Genomic DNA, 23,413 nt, shown 5'->3' with positions numbered 1-23,413 from the left:
CCTTACCAAACTTCTGTTTCATAGCCTTTCTGACTTCCGCCTCCTCCTTTCTGGTTGTGTAGCCTGTAAAAAGAACGAATAAAATTAAAGTTTTATTTACCAATAAAGTTCTCACACAGACAGAGCCATGATTAACTTGTGCACAGACATATTTTAAACCTGCAATTCTTTATGCAATGGACATCGGCGGGACAGCGGAGGGTTTACTGTGCAATTTGTGAAGATGTTTCCCCTCATGCGGGTGAAATGCTGAATAATACGAATCTCCTCTGGGGTCACATTGTAAGAAAAATAACGTGACGTGTACATTTTTATAGATTTGTAAAAAAAAAAATGAGGCCGGCTTTAACTGGCCGCATAACAACAGCAAAAGTAAAAGCATATCCAGTGAGCGCCCTAGTGATCAAAGATCAAAGATCGTCTGTGATTGAATGATTTTTTAACACGAGAAGCAGAGGCTTGAAAACAAACACAAGAAATACATGCGTATATACTTTAAAACAAGTCAAAGTTAGTGCTACACACAGTGAATTGCTCCTTAATTTCAACTGTCACTTGAAAGAAGTCTTCAATAAAAGGGATCAGCTGTACCCTACAAAGTCTTTTTTTCCTAAATGGAATAGGTCCAAACTCATTGAGGTTTAATTTCGTGGGCCTCCAGCATGTGAGGAATTACAGCTGTTGGAAATTTGTCACAAACATTCAGTGAGTCTCAGCAAAAATTAAATTGGGAAAAAATGTTTTATAAATCTGTGTGTACTCAACTTCTGCAAATAGCCTTTCAACAGGGGGCATCATCGTCCCGCAGCACGTTGGTTTTATTAAGACACAATAGAATGAGAGAAAAAAGTCAACTTAATCAGCCAATCTATGAAATGGCCACGATTCCATCCTCAAAACAATTCCACGATGTCGGATGATTCATAACTTTAATTATAAATCAAAATATTCTTAATTTCATGTTGGCAGTCACTCAGAAGGTGTATATAATTTCGGAGGCTCCTCATTTACAGTTTGGGCTTTAAATACTTGATCAACTTTTGACTTCTCATCTCGTGCATCACCGCATCCCTCAAAGTCAGTCGCCAGGGAAAATAACTCATCAGTGTGAAAAGACAAATGATTAAACAAGTGGGCCGGGCATGCGTGTGTGTGTGTGTGTGTGTGTATATAGTGTGATGGGGGGGGGGGGGGCTGGTTAAAAAGAAGCTGTATTCTCCATTATCTCGCGGCCAAGGCGATGTTTCTGCTGACACAGTGAAACATTGATGTGGAATAAATTCCCGTCTAATTAGAGTGGCTGAATTAATCGGGAAGCGTTTAATTAGCAGAGTTTTCTTTTCAGTCGAGGGGAGGTTTTGGTCCAAGCCATATGGCTGCTCCCTCTGATGTGCCGTGGTTCACAGGCTTTTAAACATGAATTATTTTTGTGAGAAGCTTGAATGAAAATGAGCTTTTTCGTGTAAGAAGGTAAACTGTAATAGACTCGGGTAGTATGAGATACTTGTAATGGCATTACATCAATACTATATCCTGTTATCCATGCTGGACAACTTTGGGACATTGTGGGAAGTTGGAATTAAGTTATTGTTCCTGGGAATTTGTTATGTTTTTTCTCTGCTTTTGATTCAGAAAAATTCACCTTCTATCATCTATTTGATTATTTTACAGTGAGTCTTGTTGACCAGGGCTTTTCAACCTTTTCTGAGCCGTGGTACATTTTTTTTACATAAAAACAAAATCTCACGGCACACCAACAACCAAAAAAGTTACAAAATGACACATTGTAGCATAATACAGCATGTATGCTTGGGACCATGCCGCTGTACCAAGCATAACAGAGTCAGTGCAGGTTTTGGATTAATGCGCTACCTTCTGCCACCCACTGGCATGGAAGAGTATTTAATTACTTAGCCAGCCACTATATTGCAGGATCAGACGCTCAACAATGGCAAATTATTTGCAGCAACTAAATGATATTTTTTTGGACCGATTAAGTGAAATTGGACATTTTCCCGACGATCTCTCAAGGCACAGATGGTGTGCCACGGCACAGTGGTTGAAAATGACTGTTGTAGACTGCAGTCATTTAATCCACTCCACAGTGGCTGTAATTTCTGATTCAATTCCAATTTCGGTAATCTGACATAGAAAAATAAGCCTTCAAAGCATAGACTGTTTTTTATAGATGGACATTGTGTCTGCAATTCCAAAAGGAATTGTGCCATCTTGCGTGTTTAAAGCACGTTTTGGCTAAAAAGACGGAACAACTAACAATAATATCTCTATTAATACATTTATGATGAAGTGGACACATGTTCAATTGCACAGACTCGTGATTCGTGTTTCAGAAACTTCATCTGCATGTCTGCTGTGAACACACTAGACAGTCTAACAGCGCTGTTAACAAGTGGAAATGTTGGTCAGCTAGCTATTGCTACACGGTCATGAACTGTATTTATTCTATAATAAATGGTCTTCATGCAGTCTAGGGTTGAAACAGACAATCGCTTATTTAAAGTAACATCTCTCGATGTTTCTACTCTCCGTATATTTCCTGAGCCTCTGGTTCCGCGACGACGACTTAACTCAGAGCAGTCGTCAATGATGACGCCACACCCCATTTTAATAGCATCAAATAACTACTGAAAACCATACTTATCAGAAAAACGAACACTTGAACATGCATGATAAGAACTACCTGAAATTACAGAAACCATCTTTGAGAAAGAGATTGGCTGGTGGTGCTCGATCAAAAGTGATTAGGAGTCTTCCTTTGGGCACCTTGGATATCTGTACCAAATGTGGCAATCCATTAAATTCTTGTCTTTTCACTAAAAAACAAGTAAAATGTCAATCTCATGGTGGCGCTATAGAATTTCATAGCAATCCACCCATTGGCTGTTGTGACATTTACGACTGAACAACAGACCAAGCAGAGAGACATTCCTAGAGCCATACAGGCATACCTCTCATTTTTAAATAAAATTAATATTAAAAAAAGTTGAAGTTGGGATACCTCTGCAAGAGAACTTAAGCGACATGTCATTTTACCATGAATATGTCAAGTGTAGTTAATTCACTCCATCCATGAAATGTCCATCAGTATACTCGTGAAGTCTGGATGCCATGAAGCTACTCTCTCGATAATGAAAAAATAGCTGCAAACAACTGCAAACTTGTTTCAGAACGAACCGAAAACCAGTTCATTAAAGCTTTTTGCCAAATAAAACACCTGTTGAGGCTTGGGGTGCACAATATCTGCAAATTATCTGTAGCATATGAGTGATAACCCACATGGATAATGATACTAAAACAACGTGTCACTCAACATGAATCATTTTGTTCATATTTTACGGTCTGATAAATAGTAAATAAAAACACCTGTGAATTTAAATACACTCACCAGCCAGACCCATTGCACAAACAGCACGGCGTGACATTTAAAATGATATGCACAAATCTGGGAAATGCATCAATGTGTCAAGCAATAAACTTAACACCTGCTACTTGAATTATATTACACATCAACATTATCTGAGCTTGTGTGTATCCCTTAATGTGCAAACTCACAGAGTCATTGGGCGTTTGATTGATGAGACGGTCAAAAAACAATCTGCCCTACTGTCATCAGCCTATCAGCGATGAGTAGGATGAAGGAAATAAAGATGGGAGAGCAGTCAGTTGTGCGATTAATGAGTTTGGACTTAAGTATTGTTGAAGAAGCAGATCCATACAGATGACTGTCACACATACCGATCAGCAGATTCACAGGTCCTTTAACAGTTTGCAAACAATGGTGATATGCGTACGTACGTACAGAGTAGCTTGTCAAGCTGTGAAAGGGCATTCATACGATCACATTCCAACCCTCCAGATCTGTGTGTCATTAGTAGGTGGGGACAATACATTTGCAAGTGACCCAATATTCAGTGGCCAGTGTATACACATGTATTTGTAGGACAAACCTAGCATGTAAGGTTACTACACCAGCGAGAAATTACAAGCATACAAGTCACAAACATTTTTGATCAGTCCAGTCGTAGCCAACACGTTTAATACCTTGCAGCCAAGAATGACAAGAATGGCATGAATAACAATGACATTATCACCCTTAAAACAAAGTATGATCTGTTCTTGTGATTATATAATTAATTTGTAAGGTCATTTATGGCACTGTTAGATTGCTGTAGTCAGCCACGTTAATACAGGCGCGTGCCTCGCTCACAAACGTCAGGTGTCACTGCTTGACCTTAGTGATTCCCATGTCGCTTTCATTTCCAAGTGCATCCAAAATAAGCCAACAAGTGATTTCAGATTTAACTTCAGTGGGAAATAAAAGAATGACAGAAAAGATAATTTGAATGTTACACAAAATGTATTGTAGATTTTGATATTGACAAAAGAGGAAATATCATGTTCATTTATTGAGATGCCCCTATGGACCTTGTTATAGGAGGTAAAGATCAGGAGAAGTAAACATGAAGTGTAATTATGAATACTGATGTTAAATTAAGCTATGATGAGTTTTCACTGTTAATTTAACATCTCTATTACATGTTGATGCCTCCATGACCAAGTTAAGCAGACAAGACTGAGGACAGCTATGTAGAAGAAAAGATGTTCACTTTGCCCAATATGTAGCTTGACAGAGTTCTCATGTGTGTCCCGGTGTTCTCATGTTTCCTTACCTCCTCATCCCTCACTCCCTACCCTGGTGTTCTCATGTTTCCTTACCTCCTCATCCCTCACTCCCGTAACTGTCGGTGCTGGATCCGTCCCCGTTGTTTTAAAAAGCGAAATAAGTTATTAGCATGATGTCATCCAGCTAGCCAAACCTGTCTGGTGTACAGCTAGTACAGAAGCTTCGCATGTACTGCTTCCCTTTCCCGCGAGTCTGCTGTGTGATTGTGAGGTCAGGCTGATCTGATATCAGCTCTTTGGCTGCAGAATCTCCGCCAAAGTTCTCCTCTCAAACGGGTCTTGGAGGAGGAGTGCTCGCGCTGGCCCTCGGGCTCGCCTGTAGAGACTTCTCCTGACGAGAACGCGCAGCTAGGGGGGCCAAAAATATTTGGCCCCACACTGAATCTATTTGAGGGCGCTGATTGGCTAAATTGTATGTCACTCATTTATATCTTCAATCAGCAATTGGCTAAACTGCTTCATAGACCCGCCTCTTTTGTGCAAAAACTATTTGGCCCCCCAAGCTGCGCGTTCTCAGACGTGTCGTGCACACAGGAGAACACGAGCAGACGAGCACACAGGCGGAGAGGACGAGCAGGAAAAGCATATATTATCACATTTTACACATATTACTGGGTACATTCCACAGTTAAAAAACACAAATATTGACAATTTGTAAAATGTATTATTATTATTATTATTATAATATAATAATTTTCTTTTTTTGTGTGGGTCAAGGTGGGGCCATGCCCCATTGTCCTCTATTGACCAGCCGCCACTGGCCAACATTAGCATTCTGGCCCCTTAACCGTCTGCAGCTGAGCTCTGACTTTATTGAGGGCAGACAAAAGGCAGAACATATTTTACTAGAGGCGAGGAAAATCACACTGCTATTATCATACTGGCATACTTTTCAGTTGTAATCTGGTAATGTATGCATATGCTGTCACCTGTTTAGATAACAAGCTGAAACAGGAAAATTATCACAGCTGCTCAGCTTGCAGGGCAAACATGGCAGTGTTTGTTTGTCTTTGGGATCTGTCTGTTTGTTTGCTGTGGTAGGTCGTTACTTTGGAAGTTCAAAAATGTAATTGAATGACCCTTTTACAAAGTTTCCACTGTGTGTAATTCAAGGCCAATATTGCTTCAGTTATTCATGTTGATGAGAAAAGGTTTTAGGCTCTTGTTTAATATTTACTCTGAAGGGTGAGTGAATATTGGCTTCAGCAGCTAACATTTACCAGCTGATTATGTTTGTTTCCTAGATTGTATTTGGGGAGTAGATGATGAGCCGGTTGTTTTTATTTCTTTAAATATTCACAAGCCTTCAATAGAGTCAGTATTCGTTTAAATCATTGAGATTGGAAAGGTGTACGAACATTTCCATGATTATAATTGGAATGTTGTACAGCTGGTGAGAGGTTTGCACTCACTATTTAGCTGAACAGTGAGATTAACAGTCAGATTGAGGCTGTCAGTATTGTGTTTTTAAAAAAGGGCAAATGAAGCACAAACATCTCACAAAAAAAAGAATGGAGTGAAATATATGACTGTTAAACAGACTAGAAGTGTTCCTTTCTGCTTTCCACACATTATTTGAGAGCCAGTCGAAATGCGGATACTGAGATCAGCTTTGATATGTAACATCAAAACACAGAGTATTTGGTATCCTAACTGCTCTATCCAAGGGCGATGTAAACAGTCTCTGTCTTACAGCATCAAGCCAAGCACAATGATGTGCACTAAAAACATATCAATCATGCCACTCAGACACCCGTCTCAGACAAAATGGCCAGTTTAGTCTGCTCTTTGTTATCATCGATGAGCACAGAGAGCCGAGGTGCTGGCTCAAGTGAACTGCCAGGGATCCCTTTTATTGCCTGGTGAAATGTGACACTGATGACTGAGCAGGGAAAGGGATACCACAGTCTCCTCTTTTATCCTGTTTTCCACCACTTCACCATTCTGGAAGTGTCAAGACGAGTGGACATATCTGCCATCTTGTCACACTGAAAGGAACAGCGGGTAGGATTTAGGGGGATTTATTGGCAGTAATGGAATCTCATATTCATAACTATGTTTTCATTAAGGTATAATAACCTCAGCATCATTGTGTTTTCCTTTGCTTAGAATGAGCCGTCTGTCTTCACCGAGTACGCCATGATGCACCACCGAGAACGTTAAAACCAATTACTGGCTCTAGCGAGGGCCTTGCGCATTTACCTGAAGGCCAGCATAGTTCCCAGACAAGGGTGGCAAGGGTGTGGGGGTGAGCAGAGGGCTATTCAGTTGGATGCCATCTGCAATTTCACCACTAGATGTCACTGAATTCTACCCTCTGCTCCTGATTCTCAGTTATTTTTACGCGACAGCAATGCGTGTACCTTGTGAGTATGTGTGTAAGTCTCCAGTTGTTTCTTACTGTTTGTGGACAGATTTTTTTTTCGAAACTGTGCAAGATGCGATCATGAAACTTTACATATGAGTTAGTTGAAGGGGTAGGGTAGGAAGTCAGGGAAGTCCCCCATCCACTTTATGACCCTGGCGTCGTGATTTGCGTCGTGGCTGGTGTGACCATGAGAGACTGAGGCTGGGTTAAAAATCATGTTAACATGCTCCACACTACAAACACAATCAGTATATACTGCATGCTGCCTACAAAATACACAGTTAAGCTGCAGAGTGTAGGATTTGGCGGCATTGAGCGGTGAGGTCGCAGAATGTAACCAATGGAAATTCTCCTGTGTGCCAAGCGTGTAGGAGAACTACAGCGGCCGACGCTTTTATCTAAATGATTAAACTGCTGAATATATTTCTATGATTAATCATCTAATCTTACACGCATTGAAATGTCATCTTTTGGTATTTATTCATCACATCTGAGTCACACTTTCACATAATTAACCCCAAATAACAGAGGGTCACTCAAACCCTGAGGGGATTTTTAATGGTGTCACGGGGGTACAGTATTGATGAAAAACACTGTCAGCTCCTCGCAGCTGTATTGTGGTCAGACTGTGCTATATGGGGCACAGAATGATGCATTTGTTGTACTGTTAAACTGTAGGGAGAAAATGCAAAGTGCCCATCCATTTGGATGGGTTTTCTCAGAGGATCCTCTCACAGTCGGTGCTAATGATGAGAAAAGTGACCCAGAAATCAATCCAGGACCAGATACTTGGATAAGTAACTTGACTAAGGAGGTTCCCTCTTGGACACACAAAAGAGATATGGTGAGCAGCGATGTAATCAAACAAGGTCAGTGAAGGGCCATATATTTCTGGAACAGAATGGAGTCTGTCACTGGTTTACTAATGGGCTCTTGACTGAGAGCGGAGGGGGGTGGGGATTCTGGGCTGCAAGACTAATTTCATTTCAACCAGCAGCCAGCAGCTCTGTGTACATCAGAACAAATCTGCACTCAATTTCGTACATAGATTGGATTGAATTCTGTAAGTCAGGATAACTTGTTCTGGTATCACTCACAATGCATTATACTATTTTTTGTTCAGTACTCTGTCAAATAAAGGTACAAACAATTTGTATGGCTGACCTTGGTGTAGAGATAAGAAAACAGAGGCCTAAAACACATCTGATCTGTGCATTGAAGTAGGGACATTATAGGATACATTTGATTTCCAGATACGGTGACCAGACGTCCGGATTTAGGCGTTGTCAAATAAATATCTGATAGGCTTAGGTTAGGTTCTAGCCCTATATCATTGGTTAAAAAGGTAAACAAGGCTCCGTGTGCTGGCTACGTCATATCTACGCACTGAGGCCGACTGACAGCTGATCACAGCTGATCAGCTGTCAGCTGTCAGTCGGCCTCAATCATCAGAAACCGACGTCGCTTCACGTGACACTTCAGAGGAAAGGACGTCTCATGTCTGTTAAAACATATCTCCTCGCGTCTTCTCTCCTCGCATGGTTTCCTCTCTCCTCTCAATTTGTGTCTGTGCATGATCACTGTACAGAGTTGTTTTCTGGTCAGGGCCGTTCTCAGCGAACATTCCAATAAAAATGCACTTTAAATATTGATTAAAAAAAGATCGTATGTTTTCAGTTGATTTAATGGTGTTAAACTACTACTTATATTAATAAAGACAGTTGTCATCACTGTCAGAGTGGAGATGTTTTCTCTGTTACCTGTGAAACAAACTGCACACATACACGGATGAAGACACTGCACACAAGTCCCCAATAGACTGAATCACTTTAGAAATATTTTTTGGCTCAGTCTACAGTTGTTTTTGGAATATATGTTTTTATGAGGATATTATTTACTGCCGTTTCTTTAGTATTATTATTTAGTAGTTAGTATTCCGTGTTACTGTGTTCTTTTATTCCACAGAAAAGCTGCACAAAGCTTTTCTGTGACCAACAAAGACCAACAAAGGTCCCAAGGCCAAAGTACAATACTGTTTTCAGTGATAAAGTTTCTCTTACACTGGATGTTTTAAGGTGACATTCAGAAAAAAAACTGTCCCTATTGGACATACGTCTGTTTTTTGCCCTATTGGCTTTGGTTGTCTCTTTTCGCGTCCTGAAATATGTCTCCATATGTGGCACAAAGCTTGGGTGTAGGATTACACAGGACTTACATTTGTTATACTGTGGTATTGCTACCCTGACTTCAGAAAAGGACCTGAATACCTCTTCCACTTCAACATTAATTATTTGTTTTACAGCAACCATCAGTTGAACAGATAACATTCAAACTGGTGTGTTCAAGTACAGACATTCTGCATACCTCTTTCTACCACTTGATACTGCAGATGTACAAATTAGTCTGATGAAAAAAAAGACACTGCACACAAGTCCCCAATAGACTGAATCACTTTAGAAATTCTTTACGTTTTGAGCCGTTAAATGTGAACCAAATTTGTTTGGTTTTCTTTATGCTTTTAAAACATTCATTTATCTGTTTATTATTTATTATTTATGTGACCTGTGATTTAATTTGTACATTTTAAGTCCACAAATGTTATGCTTTGTGGCACTCAGCACAGTGGTCAGTTTTTGAAAACCACAATGTTGACTAAATACAAATACTGTGAACAAACACTTTTTGACTCTTTAAGACTATTTTTTCCTATTCTGTTACACATACATCATGTAGCAATCACACAAAGTTGTGTTGTAGAGGGGAGCACGCCAGAGTCCTATGCAATTATTCACAGCTTCACCAAATACCGCAGTGTGTCCTCCTTTTTGGTGTTATGGATATGGTCACCCTATTTCCAGAGCATTAATATACAGCAGCAAACAACTATTTGCTATGTGCTATGAGTAATGTCTATCTGAGCAGAGAATGAAGTTGCGTTGTTTCGTAATCCAAGTTTCTCTTTGCTTTGTTTGCATGGCCGAGCAGGCCACTTTTAGTGCGTGAGAGCATGCCCCGCTGGCTAGCTTGTGGCCACCGCTCTGCAATTGTATGGCGGTTACAGCTGTCAACGGCGATCTCAATCAACAACGTCCGTGAACGCCCAGCCTTTGGGTCCTCTTCACAACACTGTCAGCACTGTTGCTGTTATTTGCGCTGTTAGCGCCGTTAGCTGTGAGCACCGTTGGCTGTTAGCACCGTTAGCTGTGAGCACCGTTGGCTGTTAGCACCGTTAGCTGTGAGCACCGTTGGCTGTGAGCACCGTTAGCTGTGAGCACCGTTAGCTGTGAGCACCGTTAGCTGTTAGCACCGTTAGCTGTGAGCACCGTTGGCTGTTAGCACCGTTAGCTGTGAGCACCGTTGGCTGTTAGCACCGTTAGCTGTGAGCACCGTTGGCTGTGAGCCACCAGGTCAGCCGTTACCATGTTGAGGGCTGTGGGGAGGCAATAGAAATGCTCTGAGTTCTTGAAAAATCTTAAACATTATCTAAAAATACACATGCCATAATCAATGATTAAATATGGAATAATACTTCATTGAGTTCACTCTACCAGCATTTTGGTTTGAGCTTTAGACGTGGTGTATGTGAAAACCTGACTGCTTTTAAAAGCCCTTCGACATGTTGTGTTCCTTCCTTTTCACAACAAATCATTCTTGTTTACGAGATGTCCTGTGGGCTTGGGAAGAAGTCGAACCGTAATGTGTGAATTTGATATATTTCAGCAGCTGTGTCAGATGTCAAAGCTTTTCAATGACAGTTTAATACAGCAGAGTTATTTTCCCGTCTTTTCTTCTGAATGATGAGACAATTCATCTGATTCCTTCAGATCATGCGAGTCCAAGAATTCAATGGTACGTTTTTGAAAGTGGACAGTGAAATGTATTTGATTTATAGTGAATGAGCTTGATAATTAGCTTTTATTAACAAGGTTATTAATCCTATCCAGATCCAGTGACAACTAATTATGATAAAGGATGAGGAGCTGGAGAACAGTTGAAAGTAAAATGAACACCTTTGCAGTAGAGGGGTTTTTTTTCTCCAGTATATTACTCTGGTTATAATGAATCCAGCACAGTAAAGTAGTTTAATCACTTCTCCTCTCTTTCCTCAACGTTCACAGTCGAAATGAATTAATACGTTTTCTCTCACTATTATAAATCACTGCGCTCAGGAATATCACAGCCTATTTGCCATTAAGAGGAGATATCTTTTACAGACATTTTATGCATCACTCTTCACATTATTAAATGTCTCTAATTGTTTGCTGAGTGCTAGTGATTTCATTAGCAGGATTGCTGATAAACTAAACTGTAAAAACTGCAGTTTATGATTTATAATCTGACCTGAGATGTAGCCGGTGTAGAAGGTTGTCAGGAAGCTACTGTGGAAAGCGATGCAAATTGAGCAGCTCGTGAAATCAGGCTTGATATCCCCCCGTGTGTGTGTGTCCTCGCAGCATATTCAACATGCAGTACGCAAACAAGCGACGCCCGTACCATGCATATTGTTTATGACACATTCTTGGCAGGCGTAGGCACGGAGCACGCCATAATATGGCCCCGGCCCAGTGCAGAGTACCAGGAGGAATTCCAGCAGAGCCAGAATCTATCTGTTGCCAGGTGCAGCTGATCCACGGCCCAGTGGGAGTTCCATTCAAAAGGACAGGATTTTCTTTTGCTTAGATGTTGGACTGTAAAAATATTGTTGACCCTTCACTGTTTTTAGTTTGCAGTGAAAATGATTTGCAAATTGTTCTCGAGGGTCTAGTAAATGAAAACCAAATATGTCGATTTTTACTATTTACCATCCTATAATAGACAGCCTGTATATTGAATGAGTGTTGTGTACACTCGCGCTCATGCACATTAGCTTTTTTGCTTCTACTGATGAAAAAAAATCATCAACGTGGTGTTCATTATCTTGCTGAACAGAATGGTTCGGTAACAATCCAAGGGAACCAGTGCGATGGTATATTCCAGCGCTGGCATCAGAATTATATTCAAGACGGTTTCATAACCAGCTAAAAGTAGTTTTAAGTTTTAACAACAATGCAATTAAATCATTTCCCTTTCCGGATTATGAGCCGGGCAGGAATAAGGAAGTAGACAGCAACAGGATTCTCTCTTGTACTCTTTAAAATACACTTGAAAAGCGAGTTTGGGGAGAAACTGCACCTCTGAAGTTCAGCTGAGAGAAACCCGGTCACAGAATGAAGTTCTGACCACTGAAGCCCAAAATTAAAGCACATGGTGGAACAGTGTGGGAGCAGCTTATTTCATGGGCTGGCAGCAGACAGTTTCAAGACTTCCTACCGAGCACAGTGTGTGTGTGTGTGTGTGTGTGTGTGTGTGTGTGTGTGTGTGTGTGTGTGTGTGTGTGTGTGTGTGTGTGTGTGTGTGTGTGTGTGTGTGTGTGAGAGAGTGAGAGAGAGAGAATATGTGAGTCTTTGCTGTTGAACTCTGGTGAGTGTAAGAGAGCGGCGGAAGATGAATCGAAAGCTTTGTCTTTATTGACGTCACCTGTAAAAACACAGGGAAGGTCTGATCTTATGCAATATAAAATACACATTGGAAAAGATGACTGCTGAACACAGAGTAGGGAAATAATGAGAATTAAAAGATTAATTAATGCCCAAAACAGTCACATGTTTTTATTTGATAGTAAAAGCTCTTGACAAGACAATCTGGTAAAGTGTCAATTATTTTCAAGGACAGAACACTGAGCTTTTCTTTCCTACAGATTTAATCATTCGTCTTTTCACCACCCTGTGTTTTTAGCAAAGGAGGACAATCGGTGGCAAAGTTTGTCCTCTCTAGCCCAGTGGGAAATCAGACTGCGGTTTACCTGGCTTCTTTCTTACGCCCACTCTCTCCATCTTCTCTAGATTCAATGTTGTAGGTGTTTGTTTCTTAGGTTTAGGTTTGCAGCAGCTTTAAAATGATTTGGAAACAATCTCCCGGTAGAAAAAAGAAAATACTTTCTGAGGACTTTCTGAATATGTTGTCTGGTCTATCAGTGCTGGCACAACGCTGTTCATTTTACTTTTACTGTAATGTTCAGAGGTACTGACCTGTACAAGTCAAATAGGACCTCTGGATTGGAAAGATCTGGCTTTTGGTGCCGTTTCTGAAGTGTTGGCACAACGTGAAGGTCTTATTTCTTCCAGTACAGTGTGTGTTCTCTCAAGGGGAGCAATGACGCATTCATCCCAGCTTGATTTATAGCGGCTCAGTAGCCAGGAATAGATGTTGGCATTGTACGTTTCTGTAAACCACGGATACGGTTCAATGTCAACGTTTTTGCATTCGGTCAGAGCAAGTGACGTAGTACACCGAGCAAGTAAAGGCCTTACATTTCTTTACAGATTTCAGTGGGAAATATAATAAGGAGACTTCTTTCAATAAATAAACCATAAACCTACAGATAAACACCTATAAATACTGTTAAAGGATAAAGCATGTGGGTATAAGCTCGGTTAGACATTCTCTAAGAACAAACCACGATGTGCAAAGCAAGCATGAAGCCATCTGCCATTCAGTTAGATTTTGAGCGCAAACAAAATCAATGGAAAGATGCCAGTGGAGACAAACTGCAGTATTAGATGAAGAGATGTCTGCTCGCATTGAGATTAAAAATGTATAGTTGTATGACTTCTTGAATGCAGAAGCACAGAGGAGAGGGTCTGTTTGAATCGTCACACTGAGTTGCTGCTTGATGTCCGTCAGGGAACTATCTATTGCTATCTATTGAATGCTTGTGGCCAGAAGACAGACCGAAAAGCTATTCCAGCTGCCAAACTGAGCCAAAAATGCACTTCTTAGTGTCGTTCAGTGGAAGAGAACACAGATGACCCCACTTCAAAGTAGTCACACAGGCAGTTGATATGTTGACAATGCTTATTGTTTCACTGTAGAGAGAAAACATAGTGTACATTTTGTTACACCTCAACTCCCTGCATTTTCTCCTTCAGACGGTCGCATCTCAAAATGCAGACTTGGCCGCCTCTCACCAACAAGCTCTGTCAGCCTGTCAAAAAGCCATCAGCAGGCATCTAATTAGAGGCGCCTCATTTCGACAAGAAAATCCGTCTGTGTATCTTTTGGCAGGAACATGGCAATGATAATGTTAATGGAGTCGGGCATAATACACACAAACAATGCTCTGTGCAAACGACTGAAGAGGAGCGTCCGACTCCCATCTCGGAAATGAGTTTCAAAAAAAAATCTTTTCATGCGGGCTAAAAGCTTGCTCCTTTCCTTCAGTTTCAACCGTTTCCTCCTCTCCATTGTGCTCTTATTTCTCCCCACCGAAGTGGCAGAGAAATTAAATTACTTATCTCCAACTTCATGAACTCTCTTATCTTTGCCGAGGCACATAGCAAACAGAATTTCTCTGAAACATCTCTCCCTATTCCCAGCCTTTTTAATGCATGAGATATTTCAGCGAGACACAAGCGAGCCGAGCCGACCGTGTGTATGAGATGTAGTGTAATGTCGGAAATAATTTAATTCTATTTCGGCCGCCTGACATGTTGAACATGTCCTGCTTTCAAGTCTACTGCTCTGGGCTCAGCTATTCCATATTCTGTGGCCTGTCTGGAGTTCATTACAGAAATGGATGGCAAGCAGCCAACAATGAGGGGGCAACCTCGGGGTCTGAAAAGAAGGCCTATCCCGAAGTGCTTTGAGCTTGCATTCTTTCTAATGGCCAGCAGGGGGCGACTCCTCTGGTTGTATAGAAGTCTATGAGAAAATTACTCTACTTCTCTCTTGATTTATTCCCTCAGCAAACATTGTAAACATGAGTTTATGGTCTCAATCTCTAGTTTCAAGTCTTTTAAAGATTTAATTGGTATCTCATCCTGGAAATACTACTATGGTGAATACAATTGTCGGACTATTTCCTCATGGAAATTCAGATATTATTCAGACAGTTAAAAGTCTGTCGAACTCCGTCCCTCTGTGAGCCAGCAAAGGAAACTCACAAACAGTACAGAGAAATTTAGTAAAACATTCGACCTTTTTGTCCAACATGCCAAATGTCCGATGTGACTTCTGTTTAAAAGCCACGGTGAATACATTTTGTATATATCGTGTGAGAAATGATTAGTTGGCCTTACAATAGTACCCCAGTCAGTAGGAAAGCCAGTACTGTACTGTACGTTCATACAAAGTGATGAAATATGCATTGCATCATTTCAGCTACTGTATCTGGCAGATCAATTTCATCCGACAAAAACATTCACATCTAAGTGAAAATCAAGGAGGAGGAACAGAGGAATACCGCCAATTTGTTCTACACAAATCATCCTCTTTTATTTCTGCTGATGTCATATGGGATCTGAAGGTCTCTCGTGTTACAACTTTACTCCAGAGTCAGAACAAATAGTTTCTCTTCAGTGAGAATCAAACCGTACCAACCATGTCATTAAACAACCGATTTAACTATGAGGAATCTCTATCTGTCTGTTTTTTGGTGTGTCCTTCACATATCTCGGGAACCGTTCATCCAGTCTACTTTACCGCAGTCAGCACTAACTACATGTCATGAAATGACAAGCCAAAAGGGCAAAACGTGCTGTGATAGCACATTACTTCAGGAATGGGAGTGCCATTCATACACCAAATGCGACACATTCTCACGTGTGAAATAATGCAGCTTGTTCCGCGGAACTAAGCTTCAGACTCTGACGATGTACATACTCCTCGAGTGTCACTTTTGCATGTGGTTGCGACACACACAGTAATATTCATGTGTGCTAATTCAGTAGGTAAAAAGGTAAAGCAGTCGGCCTCTCTGGGACGGAGAAAGAACGCCTTTGGCCTTGTGATAAAACTGACTGGGAATACCTGAGGTTTAGTTCAGCATATATTCACTGACCTTGCACATTAAATTCATTTGATTGTCAGTTCATATTTTTCTGAGAGCACAGTTATTAAGTGCCTCCATTCTGATTTGTTGAATTATGCTAAAATTGCATTTCTGCTGGCAACTTGATAGATTTAAATCCCACCCACCACTCGTCATTTTCTCGGTGCTCGAATGCATTCCCTGATAATAAGATTTATTTAAATCAATTTCATGTTTATTTCTCTTGAGGTTTGTTCGCCAAATAAATCCACTCCTGCAGCCTCCTACATGCACTCGAAAGAGAGGATTTTCGCTTGAAAGTGGGACTTCCTGAGATTACAAAAGAGATCAAAACAAATAACACTGTCAGTAAATGTTGCTCTCGTAAAAGAACAAGGCCTCCATAGGAAGTACAACACAGTATTTAACTTAGTAAACAAACAAAATAGTCCAGAAGTAAAATGAATGAAATACATCACAGTTAGCCGAACAGTAAACTCTACAAACACACAGTGCAGTGGCGAAGTGCGGCCTGCGGAGAGCTGCCATGCAATGACTCTGAGCTCAGCGAGTTTCAGCCGTTTTGATTTATAATGTTGTACCAGCTGTCTGAACTTAAATAAGTTGATTTGTTGCCTAAACCTGACTTGCTGTGAAGACCAAAGTCGATTTTCAAAAGACACTATTCATGTGACGAGCGCACATTGACACAACGTTCCGGATGACGCTTCTCTGTAATTCTGCTCGTCGTTCTGGGCGGCATGTTTACCGTTGGGAAAGTACAGGGTGTGGTCTGTAACAGACACGGACATTTCCCCAGGACGAGGCCTCCCCACGGGGGTGCGTGAGAATTCAAGGTAAGGCAAAGTTACTGCACAAGGTGAAATCTGAATCAAAAATGTGACTCCTTCTTGGTGTCATAACTCTGTCAACTCTAAACACATCAACATTAATTCAGTGTGACTCAGACTTAACAGGGATATTATTTTCTCAGATGTCCATAATAAACATCCATGAAAATCATCACTTTTAAAGTTTTCTACAGTAGCAAAATATTTCTAAGAACTGCTAGTAGCTAATTCGGTATATTTTCATGAGCCCCAATGCCAAAATGTAAACAAATAGCTCAACATGGTCTCAAAAGAGAAGTGCTGACCTGTAGCTGATGTTGAAACAGCCTATTTAATGAGCTTTTTCAGGGTCTTGTTCTGATATTTATTTCTGTCATCATGTTTGGTAAATAGACCTACATGTCTGGAATATTTCCATCTATCAGATGAGCAAAGTAATATTGACAATTTTCACACGTAAGTCAAATCTCACATGAGAATATTAAAAGGTACAGAGACGAGAAGCTCTTCACACGGGAAAAAAGAGATCGATGTAGAAATAAATGCTCCATACAAAATCCATTATGCCATTTATAAACCTTTTAGATCACATCCCCAGTCATATATTGTGCACCTATTTAACAATATATGCACACATTTTTGTCCAAAAAAACAAACAATTTCTGTCTATTTTATATCAAAATCCAATCATCTTTTTTCCCTGTAAATCAAAATATGACGTGTCCTTACATAAGATAGTCCAAACCAATAAGATCATGACATCCATCTTCTAATCTGTAACTTTAGAGGCCAGGGGGTGTGTGTGTGTGTGTGTGTGTGTGGAGCTTTGTAGCTCCATATTGGTGCAAAATTACCCACATCCACGGTCAGGATGGGATTAACACCAGTGATCAGGGCAGGTAATGAAATCACCTCACCGCCCATACAGAGATAAATCCAGTCCAAATGGAGCTTTAGATGGATTTGTATTTCCCCTGGGAGATTACCAAGCTTACTGGGTTATGTTCACAGTCATTTTCTCTCCAGTTTATTTTAAGAAAAGTGACTGATGCTGATGCTCAGAGATGCAGTCCAACTGCAGTCCACTGATAAAAAGTAATACATGTGAACCTTTCAACAAGTTCAACACACAGGTGCTCTCCAAGTCGCAGCGAGGAGATGGCATCCCTTTCTTTGACGTCCTCTGATATGATGTGCACATGGCGTAAGCACACAGAAGATACATCACTCTGTTACCCACAGGCAGTGTTGTGACTAAGCAGTGTGCATTTCCATACAGATTGCGTTTGTTTCCGCTCAGCTGCCGTGGAGTAATGAGCGGCTCTGGTATGTAGAAGATAACAGCATGGAGCTCATTTCCACGTACCTGAACACAGGTTTGAGCAATCTCACATCACGTCTCTCTGGTACAAGGCTCATTTGACAACCCAAAGCAGCGAGCTGCCTTTGTTCATGAGGAGCCGGCATCACACGTGAGAGTGTGAGACTGAAGCTGCAGGAGCAACGCCTTCAAGACGATGTGATGCAGCGTAAGTCACGTACGCGATGCAACAGTACGTTGCGCTATCTTACGGAATTGAAACAATGACATAAAATAAGTGAACATTGTCTTTAGTCTGGTCTCTTGGGTGGAGGTACTGTGTTGTTTTACCCACCCATCCTTCCACCCTAACCTCCTCCAAATCCAGACTTCATTGCTCTTTAATACTATGGCACCTGACTTCCTACTTTACTCCTGTACAGCTGGCTGGAGCCCAGTTTAAAGCAGACTTCTGTTGACTTGTTCTGCCCCTTGTAATTTGACCCGTCAATCATGTTCTGAGAATTTAACAATCTTGCAATGTCTAATCCTATTCTGGGAAATGCTTCTGTATTCAATAATTGAGATCATGAGATTTCAACATGCTAAATATGACAAAGTAAACATTTTTAGCATGTTAGCATGCAAACATTAGCATTAAACTCAAAGTACAGCGAAGCCCAAATACAACTTGGATTGATTTGGCTGCATTGTTTCAGTCGACAACATGACCTGTCTTTCGACATGTAGTGTTACAGCACTTTGAGTGGTCAGAAGACTAGAAACCGCTCTACAAGTACAACTCCGTTTACTATACTTGTTATGTAATGCATTCATATTTGACTTGCAGTCTACGTTGCCTTTAGGGAGTGAAATCAAAATGACTTCCTTTTTATCTGCTCGTAGTTAAAAAAGAAAATCCCATATTTTGCAGGGTGAAAAAAGTCAGTAAGCATTGTCCTGCTTTCTTAGAATGTCCTTGAAATCCTTCTCGAACCTGATTATCCTCAGTCTGTGTTCCTGTAAAACAGAAACATTTCTGTTTCATGTCTATCCGTCTGTCTGTCAATGCAAAAAAAAAAAGTCTGAAGAAACAAACTTAAAACAGAATAGTAAAGAAACACAGATCTGAGGAATTGTAAAAAAAGAATCTTGAACAGTATATGCTACACTGCCTTTCATGGATGACTCCATGACGCCACTTTCTTTTTCTCCTTAGGCAAGTCAACTAATCTAGTCTCTCCGTGCATCTACTCCAATTTACTTTACACCATTGCGGTGATACAGATAACTAAAACTCATTCTCCCTATCCGAGGTTTTAAAAGGCACATCAGTCCCTGACTTGTAAAAAAGAAAAAACTGGATAAGTGATCCATAATAAGAACTGATCTCTGTTGTGATGGTTCATTTCCCCACCTCTCTTCCACACATTAATTCTAATTATGGCCAAGCTGTTTCACCTTCTCCTCTATAAGGATTATCTGTGTCAGGCTTTCTGTTGGAGCTGCCTCCCCATGACAAAACAGGGAGAGGAGCCAACATTCCTCAGTGCCAGGGAGGCAGCAGATTTATCAGATGACACATGCAGAGCCAAGCATCTGCAAGCACACTGCCAAGTTAGCGCTAACAAGTACTTGTCGACACATTAGCTGTATCACAGCTTTGATGCTGTGACACAGTATGTGATATCAGTGTATATAATCAATCTTCCATGTATCTATCCCTGTTAAACATATGGGCAATATAACGGCAGACGGCTGAGATTTCATATGTTAACACGAGCAAATTTAAAGGCAGCTTCTAAATGCTTGGTTTGGATGCAGCTGGTTTCAGCACACGATGGCTCTTGAGGTACAAACGTTTTAGCATCAAGACAAGCTTTGGTTAAAATAAAATACTTTGAGTGTACTTGAACTGGCCAATGAGGTGGATAACATGAGACCAGCCAGTTAGTTAGTTGGTCAGTTTAGTTAATTCTGCAACTTCTGTCAAAATAAAGGAGCATTTTCAACATCTGCAGCAAACAGACCTTTTGCCTAAAACCCCAAGGTTAAAAGCAGAGATGTGTCTTCATAGCTTTGTTTTTCATTTTTATGAGCCAGATGTTGTTTGGATATTTTGTATTGCCACCTGATGTCATCCTTTTTGTAATGATACCAATTATCATAAAAAACATGTTTTTCAGATATTTTTTTTAAAGGAAACCAATAATATGAAATAACTTTTTTTTGCATTTGTTAAGGAATCAAGTGAAAGGTGTGAAGTGAAAGTGAAAAGTGATTATGTAATATCTATTTATGGCTATCTAAGATCAAGCTCATGCTAAAGCCTAGCCTCACTGTGTTTACGTTACCTGTAGTGCGTCTTGCCGCACATACTGGAAGGGAAAAGACGTGGTCATGATTAGGTTTATTCCCTTCAGTGGTCTGGCCTCTCAGCTTCATACAAATTACATCCTCATTGCGGGAAAACGCTACCGCTTTTGTCCACAGGGGTCCTCAAAATCAACACAAAATGAAAGTTTATTGTAGTTACTTTCGGTGTGTGCTGCCTGGAAATTAAAATAAGAAGGAGATGATGTCAAAGGGCATTATCGAAGCTCCCAAACTCCACCCGCTTTCAGAATAACATCATGTGGTAAGCATGTTCAATGTGTCCTATGCAGGCCAAGTCTGAATCGTGATGTTTTTCCTGTTCACACGCTGTTCACTTAATCTCAAAATGATCCAGCTAACTGTCAGAAAACAGAAAATAAGCATGCAGTCAAACATGTATGAGATGGCCTTCATCAAAACACCAAACAAGTGAAATAATTAGAACTCCCTTCTATAAAATACTGGGGACTATACAGCAAAATACTGGGGACTACACAGCATGTTTTACAGGCAATGTGGTTAGGCAACATCCTGTTTTCTTTATTGAACTCTAACAATAGCTTCTCCTATTCCAGTGCCAACTTTTAGACCACATCACAGTGAGGCAGCTGAATAAATTTAGTTTTTTTCCAACAGGAGAGCTTGTTTTCCTCCATCCTTGCAGGTTGAACCCCCTCCCACCCACCCCCCACCCCAAGTAGGTGAAATTGAATTGTTACTCTCTCTGTTTGTCTCGGCACACAATCTCCTGCCTGCATGATTTCATTTGCAAACGCTTTCACTCACCTTCCACAGGGGTCACAGAGTCATTTTCTTCTCTAAGGAATCTGTTTCCCAGATGACTATTTTTGTGCTAACAAACAATTCCCGCCACCTCCCCAGACATAAAAGAGTGTCTGTCTCACTCACCATATTTTACACCACTCAGAGTTCTACCTGTGATTAATTTGTGCTCTGGAAATTGGATTGGCGTTTCTACGTCCCCCTCTTGTATTTTTCAGAGGTTTTGTTGAAACCGCCTACAGAGTTAGTCTACAGCACAACTATTTTCTGTTAAATCTGGAGATATGTAAATGACTAATGCAAACAGATCCACAGAAAGGAAAATATACAGAATCCTCTGCGTAATTCTGAGCTCTTGATTACTTTTTGTCTCCGGTTTTGTATGATGTGTGTATAAGTAAACGGTAATCTGTTGTTTTAAGTCACATTTCAAACTCAAAATTTCACATTAAACTGACATGTATAAAAAGGATGTCACCAAAAACAAAGGTCTTCACCTGTCTTTCATTTTGTGCATCAGTTTTTGCATTAATCATTCTGTGTGAAAGGGAAATGATGTTTCAACGGGGCCTACATAATTGATGCTGATGTGAGCATAACCCCTTAAAAAGTGATGATACGCCACCATCATCATAATTACCTCGGAATTCCACTGGGAAGTGAGGCCGGAGTAAAAAGAGTCAACTCACTTCTAATGTGGTTTCTCATTACTTTTGTTTTTGTACGTTTTCTTATTAATGTCACGACACAGTGAAACAATAAATAGCTGTTCTTTTTAATATGTTCCGATAAACAGGCTGTTCAAAGCGGGCACCCTTGGGACTCCAGTTTCCCAAAGCCTTAATTAATTCAAGTCATATATCCGTGGTGCACTGAAAGAAACAAAACACCAGGACAACACTTAGAATAATCACTTCATTTAGCGGAATGCATTGTTCATAAGTGGTGTTTATTTATCCAGGAATTAATAAAAAAAAGATGGCACTACAAACATTTGAGATACGAATCTTATTCTGGTAACGCATTTAGAATAAAATTGCAAACACTGAAAATAATGCACTCTTTAGCTTTGTTTGTAACTAAAGTCAATGTATTATGTTGTTATTTATTGTAGAATTAGGTATATGTTTTCTCTTTCTGGTAACTTTCTCAGGTTCACAACATGTACACTGTCTTTTGACATAGACAGAGTATCTCAGACTGTATAAAGAAAAAAAGAAACCATGAAAAACAAAAAAATGACCGACTATGTTCTGTTTGTGGAGAAAATAGTAATTGGTGTCATTAGTATTACACTGAACACTCATTGATGCTTATTATAGAAAGTGTACAGTTTTTAGAACGCTGAGAAAGTTTAAGAGCAGCACGGCATGAATGGCAGAAAGTTAAGCGTATGTATATTTATCAGACATTTTCATTGTTCCGACATCAGTTTCATCAGGTCCATGTCAAGAGACTATCAAGTGGATGTGACATCAACACCAAAGGGTTACAATAAAACATACACTTTGACGCCTCTATTTGATTTTTGTCAAACATTGATTCATTTGTCATTCTGTTGGAAGAAAGCAAAAACCTTCCTCTCCAGACAAATGATGAATGAGAAGAAACACAATTATGGAAGTTATTGGGTGTCAGAGTTTCATGAAGACAGTTTGACATCACCCGGATCCCCAGACTGTCTCTGACAGAAGCACATGCATCATCCTCCAATCCAACAGTTGTCAGAGAAGGAATTGTACAAAATCAGAATGCACTTCCAAAAGAAATACAATGCTTTGGAATACATAACTCGGATGCTGTGTCAGTTCAGGGCGTGCTATTTAAAGCTGCTACTGTTTGTGTTAAATTCCGACTGGGATGGCCACTCATTTTTAATTAACATAACGATGATTTGATCACCAAAATCTTGAGTCGAGGTGTACGTTTGTGCCAAATTTGAAGAAATTTCCCGCTGGCGTATCTGAGATATTGCATTCACGAGGATGGAACGGACAGACTGACACCCCGAAAACATAATGCTTCTTTGCCTCCGTCATCGGCAAGGAGGCATGAGTACTGCACTTTTAAGGATGTTAAAGGGCATCAAGATAAAACAATAGGCAATGGATTGAGAGATCAGCAAAATCAGCAGAATAAGAGGGCATTCATATCAGGAAGCCTTCAGAGCCGGGATGATACAG

Source organism: Melanostigma gelatinosum (assembly GCF_949748355.1).
Source record: "Melanostigma gelatinosum genome assembly, chromosome: 2".
Classification (NCBI taxonomy): domain Eukaryota; kingdom Metazoa; phylum Chordata; class Actinopteri; order Perciformes; family Zoarcidae; genus Melanostigma; species Melanostigma gelatinosum.
Note: the sequence above shows the minus strand (reverse complement) of the source record.